The 15,441-nt window shown below is 41.4% G+C and overlaps 1 protein-coding gene across 6 annotated transcripts in view; it reads right to left on the reverse strand.

Moving 5' to 3' along the window:
* The window catches only part of CYRIB (CYFIP related Rac1 interactor B), a 95,988-nt gene that overhangs the window by 60,058 nt on the left and 20,489 nt on the right, over positions 1–15,441 (reverse strand). Inside the window, exon 1 of one of the 6 annotated variants that reach the window (XM_087962208.1) lies at positions 8,303–8,563. The exons of 4 other annotated variants lie outside the window; for them this stretch is intronic. The gene's annotated coding sequence lies outside the window, so the exon portion shown is untranslated. Of the gene's footprint in view, positions 1–8,302; positions 8,564–15,441 lie in introns of those variants that run through there. One more of the 6 variants, XM_087962214.1, reaches the window with a different exon arrangement.

Consider the following 15,441-nt stretch of genomic DNA (forward strand, 5'->3'; position numbering starts at 1 on the left):
CACGGTCGTTACGTGAAGCTGGCTTCCCCATTGAGTGTGTTTGCCAGAAGGTCTCAAAAAGGGGATCACATGGCTCTTCGATCGTCATAAATATGAGTCGGTTTCCAAGCGTCTGAATTTTGATCACGTGACCGTAGGGATGCTGCAATGGTTGTAAGGTCGCAACTGCTTTTTTTCAGTGCCACCGTAAGTTCAAACGGTCACGAAATGAACTGTTGTAAGTCGAGGACTAACTGTACTACTGTATATCCATGTGCAACATCAATGAGAGATATAGGATGGTGACTTCTTTTCCCAGTTGTTAGTGGTAGGGTTTGTGCGTTGTAGTGCTAGAATGATGGGTTAGATAGTTCTTTACTGTGTCTGAACAAGGTAAACAGGTGGTCCTCGATTTGCGACCACAACTGACCCTAAAATTTCTGTTGCTAAGCGAGACATTTGTGAAGCCAGCTTTGCTTCATTTTATGACCTTCCCTTGCAAGCTGTTAAGTGAATCACTGAGGTCGTTAAGCTAGTAACATGCTTGTTAAGTGAATCTGGCTTTCCCGCTGGTTTTTGCTTGTCGGAAAAGGGGATCCCATGACCCCCAGAATGCTGTGACCATCATAAATATGAGCCAATTGCCCAGCGGCAATGGTCAAAAGTGTGAAAAATGCCATTTTTTCAGTAACAGGCACTCAATGAACGGTTGTAAGTCGAGGACTTCCTGTGGTTTTCATATATTTTTTTTCACTGATAGGAACCCCGTACATATATTCAAGCATCAGCTGAGCCTGATAATGAGATAGTCTTTGTGCGTTGAAGGCTGTTCCTGTGACTCCCAAAAAATCTTTGTAGGAAAAAAAACCCACACATATAAAATTCTATAGAAGGCAGCAATGGCAAAGGGGTTCTGCAACCTCACCTGGAATCCGTACAGATGCAGGGATTGGACTGGAGGCCATCCTTACAAGGATGGATGGATGGATGGATGGATGGATGGAAGGACGGACAGACAGATAAGATAGATAGATAGATAGATAGATAGATAGATAGATAGATAGATAGATAGATAGATAGATAGATAGATAGATAGATAAAAAAAACCTTGCCACCTGTTTCCTGTTTTGTGCTTTTGTCTTGATGCGCATAAAATTAAGCTGTATTTGGAAGCCACCAAAAAAGAGCCCCTTGCCATGTATCCAGATCAAAACTGATTTTTCCCATTGTAAAACATCTGGCTCATTCCAGTTGTTTGCAGTGCAAAATACAGCAGCAAGGAAGGAGGCGCAAGGCAACAGCAGCTTGACTCAATTCAGCTATTACCTATTAATGACAGAATTGTAAAAAAAAACAAAAAAACAGAGATGTTTTACAGTCCCAAGACCAGAACACATCAGGATGCTCCACCAGCAGCAAGGATCCTGTAGATCTCAAGCAGAACCAATACACACAATCTCCTTCACAATTTCCCTTACTATAGCTCAGGGGCCGGCAACCTTGAACACTCAAAGAGCCACAAACGTCCTTAACCAGAAGCCGCCCCGCTCCTCTGGTTCAATTCTGGAGCTGACCGGAAGTCCGGTTCCTCCACCATAGAGTCTCCTCCTTGCGCGGCATCCTTTTTCCTCTACCTGTCCTAACTGAAAGCCCTATCAATTGTGGAGCCGACCGGAAAACCCACCCCTTGCCATAGAGTCTCCTCCTGGCGCACCATGCTTTTCCTCCCCCAACTGGAAGCTCCTCTCAAAATTGTGGTGCCAACCAGTGACAGGGAGCTGCAGCAGAGGGATGAAAGAGCCACATGTGGCTCCAGAGCCACAGGTTGCCGACCCCTGCTATAGGTAGTCCTCGACTTACAACAGTTTGCTTAGTGACTGTTTGACGTTACAGTGGCACTGAAAAAAGTTACTTACAACCGTTTTTCACACTTACAACCAATGCAGCTTCCCCATGATCATGTGATCAAGTCAGATGCTTGGCAACTGACTCATATTTATGACGGTTGCAGTGTCCTGGGGATCATCTTTTGCAACCTTCTGGCAAATAAAGTCAATGGGGAAGTCAGATTCACTGAACAACCAGGTCACTAACTTAAAAATTGCATTGATTTATTTAACAACTGTTGTAAAATGGGGTAAAACCCACTTAACAACTGTCTGGCTTAGTAACAGAAATGTTGGGCTCAATTGTGGTCATAAGGCGAGGACTATCTATATTAGGTCCTTAATATAATTTTGCTACCATGGAAAACCGTTACGTCTGATCACTTTAGCACCAGGTTTTTGACAAAGCTCCCGTTAACTTGAGTATAAATTAGACTCAGGGATATAATCCCATACTGGGGGGGGAAAAGAAGTAAAATCTGTGTGATTATTAAGGCATGTAAGAGTTGCCAACCTATGCAGCAAATAAATGCTGTGGGATTGAATAAATACATTTCTCATTCAGTCATACAGGAATAAAAGAGTCACAGTAACCAATTTACAGTCAAAACTTTCCCAACTCCTGTAAGAATTGCAAATATTTATAATTCAAGTTCAAGGTGCTTGTAATGGTATTCTAAAAATTCAAAAACCGGATTCTGAAAGTAGCTTTCAGGCAGCATACATTAATTCAGGAACCTCTGTGTGGATCATAGTGCACATTAAATAGACACATGCAATGAATAGGACCCTGAGAAACATATACGCACATTATCTCACTGTGAGAGTGTGAGGATTGTGGTCGTAAATCATGCGTTTAGCAGGAAATACAATGCAGGAAGTAGAGAGCTACTTATTGAAGATGTCTACCACCAGTGAACATTAAGTGCAATACGCACATGTAAATCTGTGCATGTATGCAATTCTGAGCTGATTAACAGATGCAGTGCTTGCATTTAAAATTTGGTCTCATAAACCAACAAGTAAATGATAGTTTCCCCTTCACAATTGGGATCAACAATCTGGTCACTAAGCGAAGCATGCAACTGCGTTATGGAACTTATTTCAGCATTTCCTTGCCTTATAGAACTGCGAAGGTTGCAAATGCCAGAGCTGGTTGTAAAGTTCGTGTTCCAACACCATCATAACGGTGAAAGATTGCAGTCATTAAACAATTGTATTGCCAGATTGCACAGGACTTGGTCAATGACAATGAGTCTATTCTAAGTGCTTAGTGGATTTCATTCTTGAGACTTAATCTTTTTCTTAAACTGTTCCTGGCATAAATAACATTCTGATTTACAAATGTGGCTCGTGGTTGAAAGCATTTTTCAGAAAGCAAATTCAACATCCCTGTGTAACTCACAAGCTCCTCTGAAATTGATCTGTCTGTGATAAAATGAGGATCTTAGCACAAATTCAAAAAAAGCTGGAGAGTTTTCTACAAGGCCTACAAATGAAGCTAGACAGTTGCATATGCTTTGTATACTAAAAAAGCACATTTTTTCAGACAGAAAACATGTTGCAAACACACACACACACACACGTACATAGATTATGATATTCAAAGGAAATTCACTACGTATTATATAGAATTTCCCCACCTGTGAAATTTAATGCAGGATAGGGATACATTAATGCAAAACAAAATATACAAAAGTAATTTTAAAATTGCTAGAAGGGCTGGTTCTACACCTGTCAGGCATAGAAAAATAGAATCCTTGTGCAGGGTATTTATAAAATAGTTTATTTATGCCATTTATAAAACAATATACTGCAATTAGATCTCCACATTATTTTACTCATCTACTAGGTCAACATAATCAAAAGAGGGAGGCAAAGGAATATTACTGCTATTTACTAATCATTAAAAATTAAGCATGTCCCTGGGAATCATTAAAGCACCTGGAATAGCTACTCAAAATGGCATAATAGATAAAAAATGGAGTATATTAATTTCCACTAAAAGAAGACTTGACAATAACAGTACTTCAATCAGCTAATTTTTATGCATAAAGTACCACTGTCTCTGATGTTTCTTATAATGATTTCAGAGTAATAATAATAGCAGTACACACATTTGGGGCTTTGTAAGCATGATATAATATTAAAGCCTTTCCATTTTTTTTTAAACCAATCCTTCATTTGGTATGCTTTTTCCACAAAGAGGGGAAAAAACTGAATGATGAAACGTGAATGAATACCACATGATGGTATTAACAATTTCAAAGCAAAAATGTCAGATGTACATTATATCAGTTGTACACCAAGCAATTAAAAAGTCAAAAAAATTAGACATTTCTAAGCTGCTCATCCAGTTATGTTGATATACTGAAAGATATCCATGAGTTAGTAGCAAATGGTTTCTCATCTAAAAAGTGGCACCTTAGCACAACATATCAAGATATTTTGTAACTGTACGGACACAAGGAAAGCCCAAAGCACTACTATATATTCACACTTCCTTAAACAAGATAATATAAAATTAAAATCTGCAACTAAAAGCTAAAATACATGATAGCAAGGTTATACAGATGCATCTTCATTTTAATGAGCTGTTAATAAATCTAGGCGTATTTCAGACTTCTAATTAACTTGCTCTTCCAATAAATTGCTGTTCCAATTAAGCTTAATTTCTGAAAGATAATAGCAGAGACAGAAATCGAACTGCAAATTATTGATTGATAATATAGTTACATGGTCATCAGGAGGGATCTTTGTTTGAAGATTAGCTATAGAATAAATTAGCGCTACCAAGATTATGTACAATAAAACAAATAGGAAGACAGAAAAACGAAGCATTAAACCCTCCCTGATTCACATATAACTCAGTAATACCTTTAAAAACCACCGTGTTAACTATCAACATTATGACCATGAAAGAAGCATCAAAAGACTGCCACTCTGAAGCTAGGTAAATTTACATTTGGAGTTAAGTTCTATCAGCTTTATTTCCAAATCCATCATGTTCAGTCACAGAACCGTACAAGAGAAAATTGAATGAATACTTCTGGAACTCTGTGCGAAGAGTTTTTAATTATATCTTGAGCCCACTTCAGGATTTTATTATCTCTGCTAAGTTATTTAATATCTTGATGAAACCACTGAAGAGGGGTCATAGGTCATAAATACACAAATGACTCCCAGATTTCTCTTTCATCTTGAGGAAACAGCTGTGGTTCTATTTTAGCTGAACCCAGTTTCTGGATGGAGTTGATGAGGACAAATTGAGAGCATCATAAGCAAGCTAAGTCAATGGGTCAGTGGGTCAACTGCTAAAATGAATGGCATTCAGATGAAATTATGAAAGGTCAGTGTGCCCAGTGAAAAACCTTACCTGTGAGGAAGATTAATGGATCTAGTGCTCGCTTCAATGGCTTTCAAGTATCTGTTATTGTGCGCAGCTTAGCAATATTTGTACAATTAGACATGCTTTTGTAACCTCCCACCTGTGTTAGTGCAATACATCACAGGTTGGAATATCTTTAAATAAAGTTCAGAAATCACAGTTTGCCTAATAAAGGGCTGCAAGATTACTAACCTAGCATTGGGGGCTATGACCATATTACGTCCGTTTTTAGTAACCATTTCAAGTTACAATGGCACTGAAAAAAAGAGACTTATGACCATTTCATACACTTACTACCATTGCAGCATTCCCCGAGGTCATATGATCAAACTCTGGATGCTTGGCAACTGGTTCATATTTATGACATTTGCAATGTCCTGGGGAACCACATGATTAAGTGTCATTTTTCTCACTGCTCTTTTGGGAGTGAGTTAGGTACCTCATTTCTCATGAAGTACATTTAGAGGGACACAACTTACACATTCTCAAAATGTAGCATCTAAAATTTACATGGTGTGTTATGGGCAATATAAATTTTCCAAACTGCAGCATATAAGTGATATTATATAAAATACAGGTGTTCCAACCCCAACCCCCCCCCACACACACACAAAAAAGACTAGTATTCAAGAAATTGTAGGGGGGAAATTGATTAATGCATGTTTAAATTGAGCACAAGTTAGAAAATAAATGCATAGGGGACTAACATGACCAGGAAACCCATGTAATATTTACCATATAATGTTACACTACAAATGCTTTTCAGGGCAGTGTAAGAATAACAGGCATCCTTTCACGATCACTATCTGACAAACAGAAGTATATTGTCTCTAATATCCAATTATTACAAGTTTATTCCATGAAGATTTCTGTCACTTTAGAGTCTCCAAAAAAAGCAAATATCATATCATGGGGTACTGTAATTCATGGAGGGATAAACAGATTGAGAGATTAATTCTATATTCTAAATAAGATACATGCTGTTGTCATTTAATAAAGATAATTAGCATGTTCAAGGCAGAGGTTTTAGGTATATTCTTCATCGCTCATTTAATACTCAATGTGATATTGTTTGGTGCATTAAACTGGACATATTTAAGATACCCATTTGAAAAAAACAAGGCAAAAAGCAAGCATGACATGAGATACAGAAAACTAACATGCAACTTTAAGGAAATGGAGCAAATAGCCTTGAAACAAGACCAGAGATCTATATATGCAAAGAAAAATAAGGTATGATATGTGGGATATAGAAGTCAGATCTGCAGAAGTTTGTATCATATGCAAATGTACTCTCAGCTTGGTCCATGTGATGAGTTTATCCACAATGATTTCATTTTTCTGGCCACAAAGACTCAATTCACACAACACCCTAGGCTAAGATGGGGTTAGCTAATCTGCAAGATCTTATAGGTTCACAATCACTTGCAAGTAAGTAGGAGTAGTGGTACCAACAAGAAAGATGATATAGAAAAGTGAAAGGAAAGATGGGCAGGAATGACTATGTCCTGTAATAAAACTTAAGCAAAACTAGAGTTCTCAATTGATGAGAGAAACTATGCAACAATTAGAAAAATGTGAACCACAACATAGTTGTTGGCTTGAGAATTTGCAGAATGACAACTACTCCAATCTGTAATTTTCATTCATTCATTCATTCATTCATTCATTCATTCTGTACAGCCTCCCATCCTGATAAATGACTCTAGGTGGCAAAAAAGTTAAAATAAATTAAAATAATTCCAATTGCAGATGTAAACATTGAAATACACACCAGCCAAGAAAGATATCACAATCCACAGTGGTTAATACAGCCAGGAGAGCTTGGGACACAGAAGTAGTTTTTAAGGTCTTATGAAAGACCACCAGGGTGATAATGAGTGCAGGTCAAGATATAATCTGGTGTTAAGTTTTTTAGAGCCATAAATGCCATTAGGTAAATACAAGTATGTTTACTTGTTCACCTTCAGTTGCTAACTGAAGCAGTACAGTTGCTTTATGTGCAAAGGTGAATGCAGCACCTGGCCATTATATTCTGTGCTACTGGCAGATATCTGATCAAATGAAAGGATAGCTCTAGGTAAAACCCATTACAGCAGTAGTCCTCGACTTATGACCACAATAGAACCCAACATTTCTGTTGCTAAGCCAAACATTTAAGTGGATGTTAGCCCATTGTTCGACCTTTCCTGCTACAGGTGTTAAGCGAATCACGGCAGCCATAAACTCAGCAACACCAATAACCGTGTGACTAACTGAAGAACTGCATCGGTTGCCTTGACCGCTGTGGCAACACTCCCTTAACCCACAGTCTCACCAAAAAGAGCAACTTATGACCATTTTCCACACTTATGACCAATGCACCATCCCCATGTGGATTTACATCCGAATGCTTGACAACTGACTCACTTGCCCTTTTGCGTCAATGAGGAAAGCCAGATTCCCTTGTGACTAACTTAACAACTGCAGGGATTCCCGCAACAACAGTGGCAAGAAAAGGTGTGGTCCCCTGGGGCGAATTAACGAACTGCTGCTCACTTAGCGACCTAAATCCTGGGCTCCATCGCGGTCGTAAGTCGGGGACTACCCGTAAACGGGGCGCCAGGGATTCAAGTGGGCGGGGCGGGGAGGGGAATGCGCTGAAAACACACACACACACACACAGAGAGAGAGAGAGAGAGAGAGAGAGAGAGAGAGAAACACACCCGTTTTGGGAAAGAGGCCAAGCGAGGCATCCACGAGGAGGAAGAGCAGCAAACAGAAACCACGTGGAAGGAAGAGAGAGGGGAGGGAGGGGCCAAGGAGCGGTTTCCAAGGAAACCGCGCGTGAGGGGCTCGCGCTGAGGGGCGGGGCCGCCAGGCAGGGGAAAGGGGCGGGGCCGGCCCATGTGCCGCGCGGGAGGGGCCGAGCGCCTCTGCAGACGGGAGCCTGAGATGGGGGGGCAAAGCGCGCGCGGGGGAAAAGGTTTTTTTTTTCCCCGTTCCCTTCCCTTTGAAGCGAGGCCTCTCCCGCCCTCCGCCCTCGGTTTTTCCTCCGGCGCCTACTCACCGCACTTTCCCCCCCTCCCCCGAAGCTGAGGGGAGGGACTCAGGTGGGCAAAAGCGGAGCCGCCCGCACTTGACCAGGCAAGACGGGGTGTGGAGACGAGGACGGCCACCGCCGGGCGTGCGTGCGTGCGTCACGCGTGCGCGTCAACGAGCCGGATACTGTATATACCGGGAGACGCGCAGCGCAGCTGCCCGGGGGAGACAGGGTGGCGTGCGGCAGGGTGGTTGTGGCGGCGGCGGCGCCTGTTGGAAACACTGCGCATGCGCCAGAGCCGGCAAAAAAAAAAAAAAAGAGGAAGGTGGGGGATAGAGAGAAAATCCGAGTTTCTCTGTGCCTCCATCAGGGTGAAAAGTGGAGTCGGGCGGGCGCCAAAAAAAAAAAAAAGACCACGGGGAAAAATCGCGTGGCTTGTGGTTCCTCTGGCTCTCGGGTTTGCGACACTTCGGGTCCAAGTGGAGAAAGACACAGGAGTCGGGTTTTGGTTTTTTTGGGAGCGGGATCGGGCGGAGTTCCTGTCCCTCAAAAAAAGCCAAGACTAAGTGGCAATGGGTTTTTTTTTGTGGGGGGGTGTCAGTTGAAGGGGAAAAAATTGTTATCAACCCTTGAAAACACAAGAGATGCTTCCTCCAGATCCTATGAAAAGGAAGGACTCTGGAGAATCCTGGACCTGATCCATAGTTCGCTTTAACCACAGCTTGTTGAATAAACCATGGCTTGTTGAATAAACCATGGCTTGTTGAATGCTTATTGCATGTATTGCCTATACATGCAATAAACATAAACCAGAATTGATAAGCCAGGGTGCAAATTATATATATATGCATGGTATTCAGCTTTGTTCGGGTATATACACAATACAGAAGCCTGATGATGGCAGATGAGATTGTTGAAACGTTGCTAAAACTTTAAAAGCACAACTATAATGACGTGGGAAAATACCCGAACAAAGCTGAATACCATGCATGTAAGCACCCGTGAAAACTTAAGAAAACAAATATATATATATATATAGGGAGAGAGAGAGAGAGAGAGAGAGTCATTTACAACTCCTAGCAACCACATACTCTCTTTTTATTTCCCAGGATGATCTATCCTTAGCCTATTTCTTCAGACCTTCCAACTGTATCTGCAATTTCACAAGGGTTGCCAGATTTGGCAAGATTTCAAAATTGTGCAATAGGGCGACTTTTCCCAATTAATGCTGAAGTACCACAGACAGTGGAGGCAGCTTGCAGAGGCACTGATGTCCGAAGGTAGTCCTCGACTTATGACCACAACTGAGCCCAGAATTTATGCTGCTAAGGGAGAAATAATGCCCCATTTTACGACTTTTCTTGCCACAGTCATTAAGTGAAGCAGGGCAGTTATTAAATCAGTAAAATGGTCGTTAAGTGAATCTGGCTTCCCCCGTTGACTTTGCTTGTCAGGAGGTCGTAAAAAGGGGGAAATCACATGATCCCAGGACACTGCAACGGTCATTAATATGACCCAGTTGTCAAGCATCCGGATGTAAATCACGTGATCACGGTGGGGGATGCTGCAGCGGCCATAAGTGTGAAAAATTCCCACGGTCACATGATTGACATTCGGGTGCTTGGTAACTGGTTCGTGTTGATGACGGTCACAGCTTCCCGAGTTCATGTGATTTCGAACTTTTAACAAGCAAAGTCAATAGGGAAGCCAGATTCACTTAAGAACTGTGTGATTTAACAACTGCAGTGATTAATTTAACAAATATGGAAAGAAAAGTTGTAAAATGGGGCAAAACTCACTTAAACTTATTTTTTCACTTGGGGTTCTGACCTAGGTTTCCCCAAAAAGCTCTAAGCCGACTCTTTGTCCTGGTAAAACCCCTTTTATTAAACGAAGGTGAATTTCTTACGTTCACATTTAGCCAAAGGCCCGGCAAACACTTTCAAGGGTCTAATTAGGAGCACAGACCTTATCTAGGTTGGAAAGCTGCCAAGTAAATATTTTCAAATGCAGTGCTGACAAGGAAGGGCCTGGCACAGAGACTCTGAGATGCACAGACAGATCTTCACAACGATGGAACAAATGAATAAATTGTTTCCTGCAAAAGCCCTTTTGTTCCTCTTTTAATCCCTATGGGAGGGGCCATTCATCGTCCACCTGTGGCCTTACTCCCAGGTCGACCCTTCGTTCGTAATTGTTCTTTTCTTTTGGCAGCTCTGCGCATGTGCAGGCTGGGAACCGGCTTCAGCTGCTCCCCCGCCTCACTGCTGTCCAACTCTGAAGGCAGCTGATGACTGCCAGCCTGCCCTGGCCCTATTTCTGCCTCTGACGCAGAGCCCTCGTCTGAGCCTTCCTCAGTGTCCAGGACTGGCCCAGGTTCCTCCCTAAACCTCCTCACTGTCCGACTCTGCTGCCAGCTCCGCTAGCCGCCAGTTGGGCCACAACATAAATTCTAGGCTCAATTGTGGTTGTAATCTGGCTTCCCTGTTTGACTTCGCTTGTCGGAAGATCGTAAAATATGATCACATGATCCTGGAACACTATGCAACCATTTTAAATAGGAACCATTTGTCAAGCCTCTGAATGTAGATCATGTGACCCTATGGGAGTTGCAATAGTCAAAATGGTCATAAGACACTTTTTTCAGTGCCATTGTAACTTTGAATGATTACTAAATGACCTGTCGTAAGTCAAGGACTACCTGTAGTAGGTTGGGTTAACTCCACTTATGAATAAAGATAGCCACTATTAAAACAACACCCATAAAGAATTCGGCTGTTGCTTTAGGCAGTAAAATATATGGGTAACCCTCAACTTATGACCACAATCGAGCCCGAGACATTTCTTAAGTGAGCTTCGTCCAGTTTTACAACTTCACAGTTGTTGACTTAGCCAGAAGTCAGAAGGTCCCAAAGGAGACCCTGGGACACTGCAACCATCACAAGTATGAGTCAGTGGCCAAACCGCCTGAATTTTGATCACGTAACCATGGGGATGCTGCCATGGTTGTAAGTGTGAAAAATGGTCATGTGGCTTTTTTTTCAGCGCCGTTGGAACTTTCAACGGTCACTAAATGAACTGTTGTAAGTCCAGGATTACCTTTTATTGGTGTGGCCCTATTCCACAGTGAGCAGCAGCTGTTACGGCTTCTTGCGCCAACTCAGAAAGCTCAAACTGCCCAAGGAGCTGCTGATCCAGTTCTACAGAGGAATTATTGGGTCTGTCATCTGCACCTCTATAACTGTCTGGTTTGCTTCTGCAACCCAAAAGGACAGACACAGACTTCAGAGAGTAATTAGGACCACTGAAAAAACAATTACTACCAACCTGCCTTCCATCGAGGACCTGTATGCTGCATGAGTCAAAAAGAGAGCTGTGAAAATATTTACAGACCCCTCACATCCCAGACATAAACTGTTTCAACTCCTTCCCTCAAAACGACGCTATAGAGCACTGCACACCAGAACAACTAGGCACAAGGACAGTTTTTTCCCAAATGCCATCACTCTGCTAAACAAATAATTCCCTCAACACTGTTCAACTATTTACAAAGTCTGCATTACTATTACTATTAATCTTCTCATCACTCCTATCACCCATCCCTTCCCACTTGTGACTGTTTGACTGTAACTTTGTTGCTTGTATCCTAACAATTTATATTGACTGTTTCCTAGAATGATTTGATTGCTTATTGTACCCTATGACTATCATTAAGTGTTGTACCTTATGATACTTGACTGTTGACAAATTTATCTTTTCTTTTATGTACACTGAGAGCATTTGCACTAAGACAAATTCCTTGTGTGTCCAATCACACTTGGCCAATAAAAAATTCTATTCTATTCTATTCCCTACACAACGATGCACCGAGAGCTCCTCACCAACACACCCTGCCACAGTCTCGCCTTAGGGCTTAATCCGATTAGTATCCCAAACCCCAGTGGGGTTTTATTCCTCTGAATGGCACCGTCACAACATTGTTATTAGACGCGACAGCAGCAAAGAGCCTCAGGTCAGCCTCAGACAGAGGTTCTCATTGGCCAGATGGCCATGCAGGTGGAGAGGTGGGGGAAACGGGGGTTGTCTCCCAACATGCCAGGAGGACTTGAGTTTGAAAGGAACTTAAACAGAAAAGAGGATTTCTGAATCTTAAAAAAACGCCAAGCTTTAGACAGAGGCCATCAGCTGTTCTTCTGCATTGCCAGTGCATTAAGTACTGGATGATGGGCTTAGTCTTGGTTGCAGACATGAGTGTAAAAGAAATGATCAGGGACTTAAGAGGAAGACCCCGAGCCAATGGGGTCTCATCGCACATCTCATGAAGTTGACTGTGCCTTTATTTAAAAAAAACAACCCAAACTATAAACAACTAGACGCAAAGACAATTTTTTCCCGCATGCCATCACTCTGCTAAACAACTAATTCCCCCACATTGTCAAACTATTTAGTAAGACTGTATTAGTAACCCAACAAGACAGACACAGACTTCAGAGAGTAATTAGGACTGCAGAAAAAAACAATTGCTACCAACCTGCCTTCCTTTGAGGACCTGTATACTGCACAAGTCAAAAAGAGAGCTGTGAAAATATTTACAGACCCCTCACATCCCGGACATAAACTGTTTCAAGTCCTTCCCTCAAAATGATGCTATAGAGCACTGCACACCAGAACAACTAGACACAAGGACAGTTTTTCCCCGAACGCCATCACTCTGCTAAACAACACTGTCCAACTATTTACAAAGTCTGCACTACTATTACTATTAATCTCATCACTGCTTATCACCCATCCCCTCCCACTTGTGACTGTAAGACTGTAACTTTGTTGCTTGTATATTGACTGTTTCCTAGTATGATTTGATTGCTTATTATACCCTATGACTATTAAGTGTTGTACCTGATGATTCTTGACTCTTGACGGAATGTATCTTTTCTTTTATGTTCACTGAGAGCATTTGCACCAAGATAAATTCCTTGTGTGTCCAATCACACTTGGCCAATAAAGAATTCTATTCTATTCTATTCTATTCTATTCTATTCTATTCTATTCTATTCTATTCTATTCTATTCTATTCTATTCTAATCTAATCTTTCCTGTTACCTATCTCCTTTTCTAGTTATCACTATAGCTTTGTTGCTTGTATCTTTACGATTTATATTGTTTTTAATTTAGTTTCCTAGTACAATTTATGTTGATTGCTTATTTAGTATCCTACGGCTATCACTAAGTGTTGTATCTTATGATTCATGATGAATGCATTTTTATGATGACTATGATCATGATTTATCACTTATAGCTTTTGTGTACAATGAGAGCTTATGGACTGAAGATAAATTCCTTGTGTGTCCAATCCCCCTTGGCCAATGAAGAATTCTATTCTATCAGAATAGAGCTGGAAGGAAATCTTGGAGGTCTTCTAGTGATTGGCCCATGCTCAAGCCGGAGACCTTATACCAACTACTCCTAGATCAGAGAAGAAATCTCAATTGGACCTTCTCCAAGACCATCTTCTGGACAGAGAAGACTGAATAAGGATAACCTAGTGAAAGTCTGTCTCCGTTGACCCAGCCCAAGGGCTCAGTAGTACAGATAGTTTTCAACTTATGACTGTAAATGAAGCCTGGAATTACGGTTGTGAGTCATGCCAGTCATTAAACAGCTCACGTTGTAACTCTGCCTGATTTGAAGACCTTTTTTGAGGCCCATGTTAAGCGAAGGTCACTCATTAAGCAAATCCATGGTCCACAATGGGTGTTTGTTTGTTTGTTTTTGCTGGAAACTGGAATTAAATGCTAATTTCCAGGAAAAACGTAAATCACTGTCACATTGACCACGGGATGCTGTAAGCAGTTGTAAATGTGAGCCGGTTACCAAACACTCAAAATGCAATTGCATGGGGTGAAGTTTGGTGCTGTTAGAAGCTCAAATTTGGCTCATTAAGTAGCCCTGGGAAGGCCCATCGTAACTTTGAACAGTTGCTAAGTGACTGGTCATAAGTCAAGAACTACCTCTAACCATTTCATTCCCTTTTTTGTCCCTGTAACCTGACAATTAGAACACTCCACAGTCCATAAATGAGTGATTGAAACACAAAATTAAAAATTAAAGGGCATAGGGCTCATGAATGTGGCTTTATCTGGAGATTAACTGGGCACAAACATGCAACCGTCTGACACCTAGTCAAGAACAACCTTGGGCTGTATGGAAATTGCTAACAAGACTGCATACCACAGTAGGAAGATCAAACAACAATCTAAGAAAAAAGGGTTTTCTTTTGAAGGTACTCTGTGTATTTTGAAGGTACTCTGTGAATGTGGAAAGCAATCCATCTCACATATCCGATGCTGCATACCATGTCCTTCCACATGTACAGAGGAAGATGGAGATTCTCAAGTCATCCAGGTCATGGTTGTCCCAAAGGTGCTTTTTCGAGAGGCAACTGAACTTTCTGGTTTTTGTTTGAAGACGTGTTGCTTCTCATCCAAGAAGCTTCCTCAGCTCTGACTGGATGGTGAGGAATGGAAGGATCTGTACTCCTTGAAGAGAGCTTGTCATTTGCATTTAGAGAATCATTGAGGCCATTGAGGTTTATCTATCCTCAGGGCCACCTGAGTAGTGCAAATAGGTGTGGATAAACCTCCAAGTGGCCTCAATGACTCTGAAAGGATGCAAATGACCAGCTGTCTGCAAGGAGTATAAATCCGTCCATTCCCCACCATCCTGTCAGAGTTGAAGAAGCTTCTTGGATGAGAAGTGAAATGTCTTCCAACAAAAAGCAGAAAGTCCAGTTGTCTCTTGAAAAAAACACCCTTGGGATGTACGGAGGAAGACTTCATGCTGGCAAGAGATAATGTCGACGTGTTCCAATACTTCCAATGCCATTCTAACCCTATTTATAAATATTTTAAATGTATAATATATTGCTATGATCTATTTGATACCTATTATATCTGCATAGAGTTGAATGTTATGTCTGTAATTTGGAGGTGCTTTTGACACCAATAAAGAAGCTGGAAATTTTGTTGCCACTTTCATTCATTAGAGGCTGGCAACATTATTGCTGCTGTTTGATACAGTATTAGCAAAACCTTAATGAAAATGTGTTTATCGATGTGCCGAGATGGACAGACTTATGGGAAAACTCAAAGGTAAAGAGGAGTCTGAGT

Source organism: Notechis scutatus, chromosome 3 (genome assembly GCF_049901735.1).
Source record: "Notechis scutatus isolate UNSWTSFEM ecotype Mainland chromosome 3, rNotScu1.2, whole genome shotgun sequence".
Taxonomy (NCBI): domain Eukaryota; kingdom Metazoa; phylum Chordata; class Lepidosauria; order Squamata; family Elapidae; genus Notechis; species Notechis scutatus.